The sequence below is a fragment of the Eretmochelys imbricata genome, chromosome 6, assembly GCF_965152235.1.
Source record: "Eretmochelys imbricata isolate rEreImb1 chromosome 6, rEreImb1.hap1, whole genome shotgun sequence".
Taxonomy (NCBI): Eukaryota; Metazoa; Chordata; order Testudines; family Cheloniidae; genus Eretmochelys; species Eretmochelys imbricata.
In genome coordinates, this window is record NC_135577.1 from 93,443,966 (window position 1) to 93,463,181 (window position 19,216).

General features: G+C 44.4%; 1 protein-coding gene across 13 annotated transcripts in view; it reads left to right on the top strand.

The window, feature by feature from the left end:
* Nucleotides 1–19,216, top strand: part of NRXN3 (neurexin 3) — a 1,334,999-nt gene that overhangs the window by 305,800 nt on the left and 1,009,983 nt on the right. The gene's annotated exons all lie outside the window — the stretch shown is intronic.

A 19,216-nucleotide genomic window follows, 5' to 3' on the forward strand; every position in this document is an offset into this window, starting at 1 on the left:
TGTCAATTGTCATGGACTGTCCTTCTTTTGAGGTATTCTTCACAGGTGTATCCAATGAAAATGCAGAAACAACACCCTCCCACCTCTTTTATCAAAAGGGTGATGGTATATGTAGAGGTTAGAGTGTGAAGGGGATTTAGGAACAAGGACTCCTGGGCTTTATTCCTGGCACTGCTACTGCCTGTCTGTATGACCACAGGCAAGACACATCACCTACTTGTACCTCAGTTTCTCTATCTGTGAAATGGGGATAAACATTAATTACTTCACAGGGCTTTCAGAAAAGGACAAAGAATTATCAGTTTATTATTATTTATTATTAAATAGAAAAATAAAGGTAGCAGCTATTCCCCGAGTATCAGCGTTGGAACAATAGTGATTGCTGTGCAGTGATACAAGATGGTAAAAAGTAAGAATAGTTTTGCCTGTTGAAATAATGTCATGAAGACTGTTTGAAACCAAATGCATTTTATAAGTGTTCGGAAAATAACCTTTTTGAACTGGTGCCTGATTTATTCTTCTCCTTCCCTATGTGTCTGTGTTAGCTGTAAACACATCAATATGGAGCAGTTAGCAAAACAGTCTTTTATCAGAGGTGTACCTGGATCCCAGTGGACGCTAAACAGCTCCAGAAAGCAGATACAGCAGCAGGAAAATAACTGATAAACTCAGATGTTCCAGGTTGTGGATTGTTTTCATCAGCTAGTGATTCATGGAAGCTGCAGCCAGGGGAATAAAAGAGGGCTGTGGGTGCTGGCATTTGAAGTTTAAAAGAGGCACATGTGACAGCAAGCCATGTGTTTGTTTACGGCACTGTCCAGGGAGATTGTGGAGAGCCCAGAACATCCCAGTAAGAACCCCAAGCACTGCAAATCATTAAAATAATGTCAGGTCTCTCAAACTCAGGGCTGCAGGCTGTTGAAATTTTTGTTGTCTCTGTGGCCAAGGCCCCTTGCCTTGTGTGTGAACAAAGCAGGGTCAAGACTTGCTTCCTCTAAGGCAGTGGCTCTCAACCTTTCTAGACTACTGTACCTCTTTCAGCAGTCTGAGTTGTCTTGCATATCCCCAAGTTTCACTCACTTAAAAACTACTTGCTTACAATTTTCATAATTACCTGTGGTCTCCTTACTCTCTTGCACTTTCAGTTGGAAACAGGATTCTCTTTCACCCACTGACCTGAATGGTTCAGCAATGTTGCTAAATGGCTGTTAAACAGTTGTTACGTTCAACTCCAGAAGGGGCTTCATTTCTTCTTGTAGTGATTCCTGTATATATAGAGCTGTGAAGGCAGGTGCAATCTGCAGCCCTCCTGCCCCTGCAGGAGTCACTCCACCTGAATCGGGGTTTGACCCCCCTTCCCAGGGCAAAGCAGGTGGCAGTCAGGAATCATGGCAATGTCTGTGTGCTCTTGCATTGCCCTAGTCAGTGCGCCCCACTTTCTTGGCAGTGCTGACTGGCCCTGGTCACCCCTTGTGGGGCAAGAGTTGTGCTTGGCTTGTGCTATCGGGCCATGTTAGTTGGCTTTTTACCATCTGAGGGCCTGCAACCTGGTTCTGCCAAGTAAAGTGAATTGAATGGAAAGGCTGTAAAATGTTTTGGGATCATCTGGGGGCAATGGTGCTTTATCAATTTGTGATTTTTGTAAAATCTGGAATATAATATTTTGATTCATCACAGTTTAGGGAAGGAAGGTCCTGGAGACCAGCAAGCTTGAGCTATTAGTGAAACACTGTTGCAGTGTAAGCCTGTCATTGGACCTACTTTAAAATTGTTCTAAACAGTCTTTTAAACTCTTTCATTCCATCTGCTGAATATCAATGTGCTTTTTAATCTGCCACACTGTCATGGAAGAATTAAAAAAGAAATCAGCTAGTGTTTACATAGGGCCTACAGTGCGAGATTTTCTAACATTTGCGCGTGTGCTAACCCCTGGGAATTGCACACATGCATGTGGGATTAGACATTATTGATATTTTCAAGGTAGGCGCAAATATACAACAGACGATTTTGCATGACTGTTTCTTGCTTTGCTCAGAACTGAAAGGGTGCGTGTACCTTACCTGTTTGCCTGCTGATCGTCACTGCGACTCCAGAGCAGTTCTGTGCCCTGAAGTTCTACAAAGGGAGGTGGCTGGTGCGGGAGGCAGCACACCCTGTGCATTTTGCAAGATCGACCTTGTGCTTTAAGAAGTAGTGAAGCATAAAGGTATAAATAGCAGCAGGAACCGCTTTGCTCATCTGACAGGGATAGGGTTGCTTAATGATGTAAGCAGTTGGGTAAAGATCCTTAAGCTTCCAGGAAGGACTGGCTCAAATCCTGTAGTTCAAAGACAGCTACTATGTAGCGGACTTTTGTCAGAGACCTTAAACTGCAGTTGTGGTCGAGAAAGTGGCTGTGTAAAATTGACATAAATTTACCCAACAGAGCTGCTCTGTATTTCAGAGTCAGATTTGCTGACTGTAGAGACAAAAATATATAATTTTTTTACCATTTACTCCTTTTAGTCCAGCAGAACCAGCACAGTTCTGGGTGTGGGAGCTGGATTCTGTTCTGACTCGTGTATCATCAACAGGCTCTTTACTCAGTTGCAGTTACAGGGCTGAATTCTGCCTGGTATGCATCTGGGTCATCCCACCGGATACTATGGGGTTAGTAAGGTGTAGGTGAGGGTACAATTTAATCTGCAGAATCTTTATTATTAGTGGTGGTGCACAAGCCAAAAAGAAATCCAGCTTGTGTCTCTGATCCCAGGATGAGTTGGCAGGACTGGCAGTTAGAAAATGCCATTCTTTTACTTGAAAATTGAGCACATTTCATCTGGTAGTTACTGAGCGACAATTTACCTGGAGTCCTAGAAGGTTATTGTGGCACAGTCACTTTTCAGAGAAGAATCACACTTTTACAAAGGTGACATCCTTTGCCCTCTCTGTGGACATTAAAGATTCCTAACACTTTCTAGGAGTAGGCGTTTACTCTACGGGCCTTCAGACAAAAATTTTGTCTCCGTCCTTGACTGAGCAGCGCATGTTTTGCTGCCAGTCTGCCCAGAAGTGGCTGCATTTTAGTGGTGCTGTAGGCATATAGTTCCTAAAGTGCTTTAGGGTCAGTCCTTTCAAATAAAAGGTGTGTCTGGGGGTCTAAAATGTTTTTAAGATACTTGGGTTTGGATTAGAATAAGCATCGTTACAAGAAAACAGGATCCAAGATCCACCAGGGCAAACTCCTCTCTAGAAAAATAGTGGCAGCTCCTTTCTGGACCTCACAGAGGAAACGGTTTTGCGGTTGTACTCATGACACAAAGACTATGTAAAATCTCTTGCAGGGGGATTAGAAAAATCGTCCACACAATATCCAGGCTTTACCTATAAGAGTAAGAATTACATCAGCTATAACCTTCTAACAACAGGCTTAGTGAACACCGTGTGAATGTGCAGAGATGCCAGCCTGATCTTCTCACTCATCATACTGGTGTACCTTCATTGACCACCATAGAATTGCTCCTGATTTACACCAGCGCAAGTGAGATCAGAATCCTACTTGTAATGCTAGAGAACCAGTGACTCTATTCGTTTTCATGTTGACATACTGAAGCAATAACCTGTATGGTTTTGATAATATTCTCTCCATCCTGCAAGGTGTCAATTGAATATAAATAGCTGGACTCATATTTTACAATGATAAATCATATCAAGATACGAAAATAATTTTGTTCATGATATAAAGGAGTTTGTTCCCCTTACTTTTCTTTTTTTAGATTAAATTGATATTTACCAGCATTCATCTGCCAAGCTGTATTTTCTCCACATTGTCTCTGTTCTATCCCTGGTGGGGCAAGTGTTCACACTAAGAAATATACATTGGTCCTCTTGGTCTCAACAGCCTTGGCAAAGAGGCCAAGGATTGAAAGTGGCACAGAGTCTGAATGCACCTCTCACTCTGAGAGCAGGGTCCTTCTGAGTCAGGGTTAAGCCATGGGTGAAGTGGAGGGAAATCTGAGGGGGAGCTGGCATTGCACATGCTCATGCTGTACCCATTCTTTGGATAAATACAGAACTTTGGAAACCAACAGTGCCATTGTGGCATCTTTCACCAGGGCTGCATTTACTTTCATAGCAATTTGCTGAAATAAAACTGAATAACTGGTATTGGGTACAGCAATGATGCTGGGAATGTTATCAATGACTCCTCACCCCCTCTCCCTTCCAGGTGTTTGACTCAGTTTCATGTGGTGCGTGTTTTGGGGCAGGGGCTGCACGGGAGTTGCTGCTGATGTGTGTTGGGACAGGGCATGAAAACCATAGAGTTAGTAGGGGAAGGGAAGCTTTTCAATTGTATGTTTTATTACCACCCCTCAACAGCAAGTATTATGCATTTGGCCAGTAAGCACCAAAGATGATTTGACAGTATTGATCACACCCAGGCACAGCTCCCAACCCTTCTGTTTTATAAGATCCAGCACCTCCTTTTTCCTCTGGGGTGCCTTGAGGGAGCTGTTGAGCAACTGGAGCTCCCATTACAGCCCCTGAGAATTGAGTGTTCGTCCCCTCTCAAGCTCACTCCCAGAGTCCACCTGAAATTCACCTTTACAGAAAAATCCCAGGGTATCATTGAGTCAGAACATCCTGACATCATCATCAGGAGCATTTGCTCCACTGTGTGACCTTGGGGAAGTCATCCAATCTGTCCCATCAGTTCCTCATTTGTAAGATGGGGATGATGATGATATTTTCTTTCCTCTTCTCTCTTTTGGTCTTGTCTAGATTATGGATAAAATTTGCAAAAGCACCTACGTGACTCAGGCACCTAAGCCACATTGAACTTCAACGAGACTTAGGCACTTTTCACAATTTTCGGCAAGGCAGGAACTGTCTCCCACTGCATGCGTATACACAGCCTAGCACAATGGGACCCTGCTCTCAGCTGGATCCTACCATAATACAAATAATTATAATTAATAAGAGTATTATACAAAACTCACCTGCCCTTATATGAGGATCATGATCATTAAAAGAACTAATCATATTTCATTCATCCATCACAAAAGTTTAATGAAATTACTTATCTTGGGAGAGTGGAATTCTAAAAGGCCAGGTGTTTGTTACATTTAAGGGATAGTAGAGCTGACCTAGGCTAGATCCAGCAGTTCCAGACCAAATACAATATTTCCACATCCTAGAGGAGTGATTGGTTCTCATTTCCTCTTCTCAGCCTTTTGTATTTCCTGAATATAATAATAATAATACTCCGTGGTTTTCCTCTGTAGATACTAAAGCACTTTATAATGGTGGGTAACTTTATCCCCATTGTACAGATGGGCCCGAAGAGGTTAATGCTCACATTTTTCAAACCTGTTCATTAAGTCTGTGTGCCTCAAATTTTCAGTTGAGACACATTGGGCCTGATTTCCAAAGATGTTGAGTGCATTCAGCTACAATTGGCTTCAAACTGACTTCAGTGAAGGTGCTCAGAACTAAAGAAAATCATGCCCAGAGTGTCCCAAGACACTTCTGAAAATGTAGGGCTAACTGATCTGTTCAAGGTGTCACAGCAAGCTGACAGTAGAGATAGGAACAAAACCCAGATATCCTGACTCCCAGTTTGGCAACTAACCCAGTGGACAACATACTTTCCACTTCATGCTGCAGAGGCTCATCTCTCCCAAGGGAATTTATCCTCTTGCTCAGTCAGTGATGAAGTTTCACCCCATGAGAGATGGGTCAATTTGTCTTTATGCTTTGGAAGGGGTTGTTTGATAGCTGTTACTACTATAAAGGACATTAATGGAGGGAAATGGCGCCTAGTCCTTTAATAAATGCTTGTTTCCAATCAGTGGTAGGACCTGATTCCACAACAGTGGGGATGACTTAGGAAAACATGTGGGATATTATCTCAGCCTCTGCAGCTCTATATTCTCTTTCATTTTCTTGCAAGGTTCTTTGTTCCTTAGAGCTGCCTTCTGCAGCACAGAGGCTGGGTGGTTGTGTGTAAGGTTTGCGTGCATGGGGTTAATGTTCTTTTGCACATTGTGGGGCTCTTCCCCTTTCTCCCTTCTCTTCATGACCCTTATTTTACACATAGCTTCACTACGATCGAGCCACAAGAGTGTAACGGAGAAAAAAGATCTGGGTGAAATTGAATGTCCGTGGCCACTGTGTGTCATTCCCCTGTCTACTGTGCCCTCTCTCCCTCCATTCCGCTGTGCTCTCCTATGATAGCCTGGAGCCCTCCTTGCTCCCTTTTGGGCATTGTGTTAATTGTTTGTGGTGTCTGCGTTTTTTGGTGGCGTGCGGTGGGAAAGGTTAGCTGTCAGAAGCAGGCCTGTCAGTGGCTGATAAGACGCTTGGGAGATTGGATTTGAATCATTAAGCTCCCTCCCTATAGAGGTGGAGTCTGCTCTGCTACAGGAAAAAAATGACAAGCAGGGGGAGAAAAAGCCCAGGACATGGAGGGAGCATGTGCAAGAACACGCTGGCATCCATGCTCCTGACGACATACACCATAGAAACACAGACACATGCCATACCACACACACACACCATAGAAACAGCCATGAGCCCCCCGCATCCCACCCCCATAGAAAAACATGCTCTCACTGCATGTGGTCTTCATTATACATATGCACCCCTTCACTTTCACATGCTGCATACACGTACTCCCTCTATACACACGTACGTATGTAATGCATGCTTGTACACAACTCCCCATGTATGTGTAAACCCTACACACATATGGTTACCCCAATACAGACATATACTATGTACACACACTGCTTGTGCTTCTCAAAATACAACTCCCTATAAACCCACATCTTTCTCACACCCACAGACTCTCTCACCTGTTCCCTTTGCATGTTCTTCACTATTTACACACGCCCCTGCACATACCTCCATGTACTTGCTCATATTACACAAATTGGCAAACCTCCTGTACACATATGCCCCCCCCCCCACAGACTTCCCTACAAACACACACTATACAACTATATTCCCTATGCACACTTCTTACAAACCAGAGCCACTCCTTTACACTTACATATTTACACCCTACACATTGGCAAACACACAAAATGCCCCCTACGTGCTGGCATAAAGATACACACATCAATCCACCCTCTTCACCCTATAGTAGTACTCTCTGCACACTGATACACACGTGGTCATAAACAGAGAAATACACCCTACGTGCACCTGTGTCCTTGCACACACCCTACCCATTACAAAAATGACCTACAAGTGGCTTTTGATGATTAAGACTTGTAAAGTGTTAGAAGATGAAAAGCCTGATGTAAGTGATGTGTTATTGCACAATGGCATAGCCATGTACACACACACATGCTTGACACACACTCTGACACACACAACAGCACTTGCTGTCCCCCATAGCATTTTAAGAAACATTATTAGAACCCTAAAATGCAACAATATACTTTGTAAAAGGATCATTTTGAAGATAATTGTTGAGTCATTATTGTGATTAGTCTCTTAATGTAATTTATTTTCTACTTAAACTTCATACTGCCAGGACACCCAAAAAGCTTTCTGCTCAACAGCAAGAGTGACCGCTTCTGGTAGACTGTTTGCCAGGAGCTGGGAATGGGTGACAGGGGAATGGATCACTTGATGATTACCTGTTCTGTTCATTCCCTCTGGGGCACCTGGCATTGGCCACTGTTGGAAGACAGGATACTGTGCTAGATGGACTTTTGGTCTGACCCAAAAAAACAGACTCCAACGAGAGACTGCTGAATTGGAATTAATTTGCAAACTGGATACAATTAATTTAGGCTTGAATAGAGACTGGGAGTGGATGAGTCATTACACAAAGTAAAACTATTTCCCCATGTTTATTCCCCCCCGCCCCCACTGTTCCTCAGAGGTTCTTGTTAACTGCTGGAAATGGCCCACATTGATTATCACTACAAAAGGTTTTCTCCCCCCGCCTTCCCCCCGCTCTCCTGCTGGTAATAGCTCATCTTAAGTGATCACTCTCCTTACAGTGTGTATGATAACACCCATTTTTTCATGTTCTGTGTGTATATAAATATCCTCACCATATTTTCCACTGAATGCATCCGATGAAGTGAGCTGTAGCTCACGAAAGCTTATGCTCAAATAAATTGGTTAGTCTCTAAGGTGCCACAAGTACTTCTTTTCTTTTTGCGAATACAGACTAACACGGCTGCTACTCTGTGACCCAGTATGGTCGCTCTTATGTTCTTATGTTAAACTGATGCCATCACAAGTGCAGGAGTGTCTAGTTCAATGCTATTTGTCTGCATCTGTCTTTCCACTCCTTTTGTTGTGCTTTTCAAGCATAGGGGGCCCCAACAGGAACAGGCTTTCCTCCTGGCCCTTCTTTGATCGATCTCAGATAGGAATATCCTTCCCCTCATCTCTGTGATTCTCAAAGAAAATCTTCACCTCCATCTGCCTGTGCTGTCAGTGCAGGCTCCCCACAGGCAGTTCTCCAGGGCTTTGTCTACTTTAGTTGTAAGTGTCCAAAACAATGGTGGTCCCACCGCTTCCACTGGGAAGACACTGCTTCAGCCTCACAGAGCTCCCTGATATTCAGCCTACATTTTCCTTTTCTTAATTTCAACCCAGTCCTTTTTTTTTTACCAGGGTTAGCAGATGCCATTTTATTAGATGAATACTAGAGATCTTACATCTAAATCAAAAACCCAGGTCCAAACAATTTGTGTTGGGGGATATTTTGAATCTGACTCCTGCTCCAGATTCTCTTATCTTTATAATAGGCTGAACTAGGAGAATGGTGGTGGTGTGGGGCTTGGGATCCAGATAGCGATCCTAACTGTGAACTAAGAAGAGCAAACTCCTCTGAGGGTGTTTAACACCCTCCTCAGTCTCTCTTCTCCCCATACCCCATTCTCCTGTAACCCCTAGACTCATGCTCCCCCAGTGCCTCACTCTTCCCATCCATCTTTCATAGTGTTTTTGCTGCTCCTCATAGTCCCCGTGTCCTCTTTAGCCCCTTGAACCACAGTGTGGCAGCCATTTTGTCTGTGGGAATGGCTTCAATCTCACTGAAGACAGTGGGAGGTGGCAACCCTCTTTATTAATGACTCCCTCACTTCCATGTGCAAAGAGACTGTAGGGAAATGGTGGCCATCTTGATGAAGTCAGCCGCATTGACTGTAATAAGAGATGGTGGCCATTTTGAACAAGGGGAACTTTGTGAGTTGGCAGCTTTCATCATGTTTTCACGAGGCAGGTAAAAACCCATCCCAAAATTGCCAGAGTCACGATAAAATCATGATTGCTAATGTAACATCTCTTTGGTGAAACTGAGTAACTTCATGCATATAAAAGGCATAATTTGAATTTGCGCAATCAGGCAATGGGTTGTAATGATTTATGTAGGCAGCACCTCCATCAATAGGTGGAGCTTTAACTTTATCTTAGTGCTGAGGCGTCTGCTTTGATATGTTGTTGTATCTGATTTGGATTGTAGGGGGGTTGTAGGAAGTTTTATCCATGCCTGTGGGGTTGGAGTTGTTACTAGCAGCATCCCAATACATCCTTGGATTTCTAAAGGGAGTGTTGCAGTATTGAAGATAAGCAGCTGGGAAATGAAGAGTGCAATCACACACTTACACACACATTCATATCACACTCCGTCTCACACACACACACACACACACATATTTTCAGCAAGCATAGGAGCATCTTACAATTGTACACTGTATGCCATGCACCAGGTGGGCTGGTGGGTTGCATAGCAACCATTAGGTAGAGAGATACCTGCGCAATGGGGAGGCTGCTGGGAGAACTGATTCTGGAATCCCATATTCACGATGCTGCCATATCCTATCCCCCCAGATCCTGCTACACAATGGGAATACAAATCTACCCACCCTTGATGCTTTGTGCCTTTTGCTTTGCATTTTGCTGAATGCTCCCATGTCTTGAGGGGTTTCTCTCTGGAGATAAATCTGATCATTTAAATCACCACATTTTAGAATGATGCAGGTGAGGAGAGTAAAAGATAAGCTGTGAGAAATGCAAAGCCAAAGAAATAAAAAAAAACAGTTATCCAGGACTGTGATAAGAATTCACCCTTGTGCTGTGGCTGGCAGGGAGAAGGGGCTTTTAAAGTTTTTATCCAACTCCCATCACTGTGGTATCTAAACATCAGCTCCTAGGAAGATCAGCAGCGAGTGCCCACCCTTCCTGTGAATACTGCTTTGTATCCCTCCCTTCCAAGTGTAAGGGGCAGCAGGGTAGAAGGCACAGAGACTTTTATGCGAAGAGGCAACCAATGGGATATCCAGGCTGGTGACATTGCAAGGGCAAAGGGAACAGAAGGGAAGAATAGATATGAGGCTGGAGAGGCAGAACTGATGGTGGGGACTGGGGCAGAGCAAATATGGGGGTAGAATTGATGTTGGGAGTGGGACAACAGGATTGTTTTGTGGGGTGGGGCAGAACTGATTGCTAGGCGGGGGGATGGCCAGATGTGGGGGTGATGAGACACCTCCATACTTTTTTCAGACCTTTTTAGCATTGCCTCTCTCCAGCCAACAGCCAGAAGTATCTCTCCCCATCTAAAAGGCTTGGAATTTAATGTTTCCTCACAAATGGGAAACAATGCAAAATCTCACACAGATAACAGCACAATCATCCATGCTTTGCAAACAATGAAAAATCCACTAGAACAGAGATACCCAGCACACACTCTTCTCTGGACAGCTTCCTGGAGCTGTGTGAAATTCCAATCAGCTGATGCCAGGGACTAGTAAAGCTATTAGCTGGCCACTATAAAGAGTGCTTGGAAATTCCTTGTTTTCCACTGAAGATGCATTAATGGCTAATGCCCAGTGGGAATTATTAATAATTACTTAGCACTTTTTATCCAGTGGTTTCAAAGGACTTTACCTTCATTGTTGTTATCTTCATAAAACAGATAGGAATGAGCGGGCTTTTAACAGGCAGAGACATCTAGCTTTTCAGGGTAGTGTGTACAGCAGCTGCCAAAGAAGGGCAAGGAATGACTAACATTAAGCAATAGGAATTCTTTGGGTGGAGCATAATGGCCCCTCTGCTTTTATTGCTTAGCAAAGAGGCTTTTCTTGGTGAGATCAGAGCTGCAGCAGCGCATGCAAAACCAAGTTTAGCACAGAATGGGCACTGACTGGTGGATGAGTCTCACCATTAATGTTGGGTCCTAGACTGACAGGTGTTCAGAGCAGGGTTAGACATTACAAAAGCATTTCACTAAGTCCCACTGGGACCAGATTAAATTGTAAAAATAATTGTCATAAATAACAGGTTGTAAATTAGCATCAACTTCGGAGTCTCCTGGTGCATTTTTGTCTGAATTCTTTATGGAAAGTCCATGGGGCAAGGTCTGTGCCTTCCTTTCTGTTGTACGGCATAGAGTACACTGCTACAAATAATGACTTACCATTCCCAGTTCCTACTAATGTCACATGACTATGTGCCTATGCAGTAGGGTAATATTGTGATGCCTGGAATGAATTTAGGGCCCTTCCCACTGTAAATCATGACACTCTCGTTAGAATGTGCTTCTTCTCCAAAACAGTACAGAAAATAAATTGCCTTTTGAGCTCTGCTTGTAAGACATAGGGCAGACTGGTGTGAATCTTTCCCATCCTGTACATTTTAGGATGGGATCCCTAATGGGATCTTAGTTTGGGATTATTCATACCCAAATTCTATACTCAATTTGGAATTAGGATCCAAGATCCATACACAAACTAAAAACAGATAAAAAACAAAAATAAAACTTTCATGCCCATGCCTGCTTGAAGTAGTTTCAGAGCAGAAAATACCAGATGAATGACTCTGTGCATAGAATATGGATTGAAAGCTTCATATCAAAACAATCTGTACAAATAGGGAGTGTAAGTGAAACATCTTGGATTTTCTCTGCCCCATTTTGATGGATCTGCAGTTGATGCCTTAAATTACTATTCAGATTTTTAATATACCCTTCTCCTTATCCCTTGTACTGATGGCCAGCAGCATTCTATCTATGTGACCGGGAGACTGGAAGTGAGACCTATTAATATACTTTATGTTGAGCTAACAGTCACCCCACCTTCCCAGAAAAAGGCCATTAAATGTGTATTCAATGCTTCACAAATCTGTGGCTGTGGGGAAATGACTTAGTCATAACGATTGCATTTGACTCCTGACCTCAGATGCTAGCTATTTTGATCAGAATTACCTGCAGGTATATAGAGCGTGTGTCCGACTTGATTGTAACACATTTCCTTCCTTCAGATCAGAAGTGAGTAGGCAGAGAAATTACCATAGTAGAGAATGTTAAGCTCTTGGTTCTGACTACTTCAGAAGTGCAATCAATGTCAGTCCTCTATGGCTGGGGTGGCTGTCTATTAACATAAACATGGGTATTCCTTGGTGCTGTGTAAATGTAGGTGTGTGACCTACTCTCAAACATGCTTATGTACACACACAAATGCTCTCACAAGCACAAATATACATTAGTTATTACCTTCCTTGGCACTCCCAGAGAAAGCTCAGATTTTTATGGATCCATCCCATGAGCCCCTCTTGCAAGGCTATTAAAGGGTCTAGGTGGTTTTTCAGACCTCATACTGCAGTGCTATCACTTGATGACGTTATGGGTTCATGTCATAACATGATGCTCCTGCTTCATGACCTGAGGACACAAACATCAACACATGATTATTTCTCAAGGGTAGTTGTGACAGGAAATAATTTTTTCTTCTTCCAGTGCTGTTCCGTATCTGTGTTCCACTCTTGGGCATACATGCAGTCCATGTGTCTGAGACTGAGAATTCTTGTGAGTAGCATCCGTTGCACTGCACCCGTGCCCCTACTCTCCTCATGCTCGGCACTGAGGGTACAAGGGAGTAGGAGGTGGAGTGCTGACCAACCATCTCTCCAGTTCCTTCCTACTGCCACATGACCTGAGATGGAATCCTCTAGTGTTTCGAGCTTTTCCTTTCTCTGTAAATATTCCTATAAATATTCACAGTTGTATATTATTCTTAGTTTTTTGTAATTAGTGTTTTGATAACTCCAGGAAGTTAGTGAGAGAATCCCTACCCCGATGAACCCTCCTGGCCTCCTGGTGTGGGACTTAGATTATACTCAGAATACTGGGCTTCAAAAGCTGTGTCTTCTGTCCCTGCTTCATTTGGGTCAGCGACAACAAGCAGCACTGCCTCAGAGAAACTCATATCTCTGCTCAGTGTAGTATCTGCCATTCTTTTTCCAGCAGAACATGGCAGGCGTGAGAACTTTGGCTTTGGAAGTACCTTAGGGAGCATGCAGTGAGGCCTCAGTCACAACCAGCTGGGGAGAGCTCCCTGTACACTGATCAGAGTCAGCAAGGAGTGCATCTCCTAGTACTATGCCTGACCCTGGAGTGGAGAGGGGCAGAGAGAAGGACCCTTTGGTTAGCCGTCCCCGTGAAAGTAAAAGCATCCTCATGCTCACAAACACAAAAACAGATCCTCTCCTAGACTTTCTAAGAGGAGAGATCCCTCCCTGACCCCCTCCAAGTAGAGGGAGATGTCATGTCCAAACCATAAAGGTTTAGGCCATCCAAAGCCACATGGGCGAGTTCAAAAGACTCGTAGAGCAAAACTCCTTCGGTAACAGCCTCTGCATCGATCTCAACACTGATTGCGGTGCCACCTAAAATGAAGCACCAGGACCTGAAGGACTGGGAATCTTCAGTACTATAGAAATCACATTCAGTGTCAATACCATCCTGGCCCCATAAAGAATCACCCTCTGCACCTACTCCAATGGTACAGGTGAAAAGATACAACCTCCAAAGGTGCTGATGACTTATACCAGTTCGGACGATATCTTCGTCCTCCTGGACCCACAATTTTCATTGTTGTCGAGACTGATCCTCACCAGGGAAAGAGATAAATGCCTGTGGGAATATAGGACTCTGGAAAAAAGTCCATCCTTTGTCCTGACCATTAGCTACGATTTCCTCTCAAGGGAACCATCAGCACTGCTGATGGACCTGGATCCAACCTTTTCATCTTTGGAAGATATTCGTGTGGAACCAGATTCACTTCCACCCAGGGAATTCAGCCCAGACAGGGGATCGAGAATCTCCTGGAACCAGCCCTGGGCACACAGAGAGGCAATAACAACAGACAAGTGGTTGATGTATATCATCCATTCCAGTTTCTCTGTGCACCTTCTTCAAAACCCCCTTCCCCTTTTCAGGAACGTCTCTTATGAGAGAATCCTCCTTCAGGAGGTATAGTCTATTCTCCAATAGGGAGCAATACAGCAGGTACCCCCTGAACATTGTGGAAAGGGCTCCTGTTCAAAATATTTTCTTGCCCTGAGAGGAAAGGAGGCTGGAGACCCATTCTCACCCTGTGTCAGTATTTTTATTCACATGTTGCAATTTTGTATAGTTACATAGACATCAATAGTACCATTCCTAGGAAAAGGCACATGGTTCACAGCTTTCAGTATGAAAGACTCGCACTTTCATGTGGATATTCACCCCTCTCACAGATGATTCCTCAGATTGTGGTGGACTCCCAACACTATTAATACAGGGTGCTCCCATTTCGGGTTAGCTATAGCTCCCAGAGTCTTCAGAGAAGTGTTCTCAGCTCAGACAAGCCAGCTCCACCATCTTTCTGTACTTGGAGTACTGGCTTCTGAATAGCAGGTTTTGCCTCGAAGCCTTAAAATCAACTTCGTCATTGCTTCACCTTTTAGCATCCCTGGGAATCTGCATAAATGCGGAGACACCTACCCTGACTGCAAGACAGTTCATAAATTTATAGGAACGACACCGGATTAAATCAGGGGTGAGGGCCTACCTCCCCACTGACAGATTTTGCACCAGGGACACTCTGATAGATGTAATTACACACAACCCTCATTACGTGAGTTTGGCTGTTCCTTACTCTTCTGGGGCATATGGCGTCATGTACTTATGTGATGCCATTCACATCTCCTTTACCTGTAAGCTTGGCTCCAAACGGTATATGCGCTGAGCAAGCACAGCATGAATATTATAGTGACAATTCCCTCTGAGGTGAAGACCTCTCTGGCTTGGTGGAGAGACCCTGGTTATGTGTGTATGGGCGTTCTCTTTCACACCTGATGAGACCATAATTACAGACATCTCCCTGATAGGTTGAAGAGCCCACATGGATGATTACACAGCACAAAACACTTGGACTCCTCGGGAAGACAGAATACACATCAATTTTCTGGAACTGAGAGCAGTAGGAGAGGCTTGCAAAGCATTCCTACCATTCATACAATCCCAGCATGTCCCAATAATGTCAAACAACATAACTGCCATTTTTATAGAATAAAGCAGGGAGGAGCACTCTCTGTTCCCTTCCATCCTGGTAGTTATCTCATGTTCTACGGAACAGTCAACTAGACAGGGCACAAGTCATCCTCATTGTCCCCAGATGGCCCAGTTCTGGTTTCCAAGCCTCCTACCAGTGTTATTTCATCCATCTATTAGCATTTGGACCTTTCTGGATCTCTTGATCCAGAAAAATGGCAGGGTCAGGCATCCCAACCCCAATGCTCTTCATCTCATGGCTTGGTATTTGGATTGGTGTCAAGCCTAGAATGTTCCTGCTCTGAGGTGGTGCAAATCAGTCTTTAAAATATCAGAAAAGTTTCTACCAGAAAATGTCACCTATCCAAGGGGAAACATTTCTCTGTCTGGGCTCAGCAAAAACATCTCTCTCCACAGACAGCTGAAATATGTTGGACAGTCTTCTTACCCTTAAGATGAGGCAAGCTTTGAACTGCTAGCTACGTGTTACATGTCTCACCTGTCAATGAAATTCGCCTTTCTCACTGCTGTCACCTTGGCCTGAAGGGTAGGTGAACTTAGGGCCTTAATGAATGATCCACTGTACACAATAGCCTATAAGGATAAAGTCTCACTATGATTACACCCAAAATTCATCCCTAAAATAGTTTTGGAATTTCAATGAACGAGTCCGTTCACTTACCCGTGTTTTTCCCGAAGCCCTGGGCCTTGGGTGAGGAGTGAAGACTTCATTCACTCAGTGTGTGATGAGCATTGGCATTCTCCTGTCAGAGAATGAAACAGATCAGGAAGTCACCTAGACTGTCTTGTTGTCGTAGCAGAACGAGTATGAAGGCAAGCTGTATCTCTAAGGGCACATCTACACTGCAGTAAAAGGCCCGCAGCACCAAGTCTCAGAGCCTGGGTCAGATGACTTGGGCTTGTGGGGATCAGGATGCTGGCCTTAACATTGTAGTGTAGATGTTGAGGTTTGGGCTGGAGCCCAGGCTCTGAAACCCTGGGTCTCAGTGCCTGGGCTCCAGCCTGAGCCCAAACGTCTACACTACAATTGTTAGCCCCACAGCCCAAGCCTTGTGAGCCTGAGTCAGCTGACCTGGGCCAGGTGCGGCTGTGCTGTGGGTCTTGTATTGCAGTGGAGTCATACCCTAAGCGGATCTCTAGCTGTATTCTACTCCTATTATCCATTCACACAGCTTTCTCCCCAACAGGGGGTAAAGGCTCACTCTACAAGGGCACAAGCATCCTCAGTAACATTGCTTCCAGAGGTACCACTGCTTGACATTTCCAGGGCAGCTATGTGGAGCTTCATCCACACATTGGTGAGGCTTTACATCTTGGTCCAGGACTCCGCCACTGATGCATCCCTTGGGACAGCAGTTCTGCAAGCAGCAATATTATAGAATCATAGAATATCAGGGTTGGAAGGGACCTCAGGAGGTCATCTAGTCCAAACCCTTGCTCAAAGCAGGACCAATCCCCAACTAAATCATCCCAGCCGGTATCCTTGCACTATGCGCCTCTCTAAATATGCTCATCAGTCACCCACAGTGGAATACAAATAGGGACCAGCACTTGAAGAAAGGGAAATTAGTTACCTTATTGTAACTGGAGTTCTTCAAGCTGTATGGTCCCTATCTGTATTTCACTACTTGCCCTCCTTCCCCTCTGCTTCGGACCATGACAGGATTTGTGGTAGAGAAGGAAAGGGAGAGACAGTCAGTCCGCCCCATCCTTATACTTTTGGTGTGGAGCCTGAGGAGAGGAGGGGTTCAGCCATGGATCAACAGACACTACTCTTAGGAATTCTCCAGTCTCAGGTGCATGAAGTGTGTGCATACCCCAGAGTGGAATACAGACAAGAACCACACATCTAGAAGAACTCCAATTACAATAAATTAAGTAACTTCCCTTTCCCTCAGTCTCTTATTAAGAAAAGGAGGTGCCACAAGTACTCCTTTTCTTTTTGCGAATACAGACTAACACGGCTGTTACTCTGAAACCTCTCTTATTAAGGGGTTCTGCTGAATCTTTGCTTGGACTAAATGAGACAAAATGAGGCAAAGAAGTGCTGCTAATGGGTCAGTGTGGCAACAGAATAGGCTCCTGCCTAATGCAAGAGACATGGGAGTGACTGCAGTTTGATTGTGCCATCCAGGAATTTCACATTCAGCCTTCCATTTGTGGGTGGGATTCAACAAGATTCCACTGTGCTGATAATGTGAGGAGCCATGGAATGTGCATCAGTCCCCTGAATACCCTGTTTACAATGTGCTACTCACTCTCAGCCATTTTGCAAGCTTCACAACCCACATTTTGTATTGCCTCCCTACACTTGATTCAAGTTGAGTGGCTGACTCTCCAGTCACATCTGAGCGTGTTATGTGATGAGGCATGAACATCACTGGATTTGGCTGCTTTACTGGTGGATGAAAACAAGCAAGAAATCTTTCAAGAACATTGATTCTTAGTTATTAGTCAATGAAAAAACCCTAATGGCTAAAGAACAGTTTGTCAAAACCAGTTAATTATCCATGTGAAACGACCTAATACACAGCTCACTCCAGCTTTTATATTTTTTTAAAAAGCACAAAACTTCCTCCTTTTTCAACTCTGCTAGATGATTAAAAGAAGAAGGAGAAAAAGACATTTCTGAGGGACTGCAGGAGACAGGGAATTGGTGGTGTGAAAAAGGCATTTAGGTTGCATGTTGGATTTATATATTAGTGTGTCCTCTAGAGTTGCTATCATCCCTGTTTTTGGCTTCTGTGTCCAGCTGCCATTTAGGGTTGCCGGGTGCCTGGTTTTCGACTGGGAAGTCCAGTTGAAAAGGGGACCTGGCAGTATCTGTTCAGATGTACTGACTGGACACCAAAAGTCCAATTACCATTGGGTGGGGGGACACTCTGGGTCACTAACCTGCTCTAGCTGGGGCTGCCTCCTACATGCAGGCAGGCGCCTTGTCAGTATGCAGCAGCTCCTGTCCCAGTCCCGGAGCAGAGGGAGCCCAGCGGGGGCAGGAGAAGAAGGTGGAGATGATCCAGTGAGTGACGGGGGGAGGAGGGGAGAAGAATGAGTGACGTGGATGGGGCCTTTGGGGAAGAGGTGGAGTAGAGGCAGGGCCTTGGGGGGAAGAGGTGGTGAAGGGGTGGTGCTTTGGGGGAAGAGGCAGAGCAGGGGGAAAGACCTTGGGGGTCTGGTTACCAGCAATTAGAAATGTGGGAACCCTACTTTCCTCTCTGCAGAGCTGAGTTCAAATGCTGCTTCCAGTCACCAGAGGAAATGAATTTGCTGGTCATGCCCTAGTGTACTGTACACACAGGAAATTTGGGGGTTTTTTGCAAAGAAAGAGAGACTTTGTTGTGTGCTGCCAACAATCCCCCGTGCTTTATTTTGCTCTACAAAGAGATGCATCTGCCTATTAAGGATTCTCTAAGTAGTGTCATCCAGCAGGCAAAGATCTGTGCTAAGTACTGTAATTAGAAGTACCTAGAAGAGTTTACTGCTACCCTGTCCATTTCAGATTGGTGTCAGTGTTCTGACCTGGATTTCACTGTGACTGTCAAAGGAGAGAACTTGAGGCAGTGACTCATTTTACCCCTTCAGTATGTCCTTGGAACAAAGGGACAAATCAACCAGAATTAGATTCAATACCATCTCAAATATACTCCCAACAGTAGTTCAGGCAGGTGCCTGGCATGGCATTACCAGTATGGTAGTGGTCAGAGGCACATTAGTCACTCCTTTTGGAATCTTTTTGGGCAGGTGGTAGTGTGATGGTTACATTGGAGGTCATCCCCTCATGCTTCTGATAAAAATGTAAATTCATTTGTAGCACAATTGTAAGTTTTAACATTTATCTTCTTCTGGCCACTGTTGTGCTACCTTTGAATGTCTTCC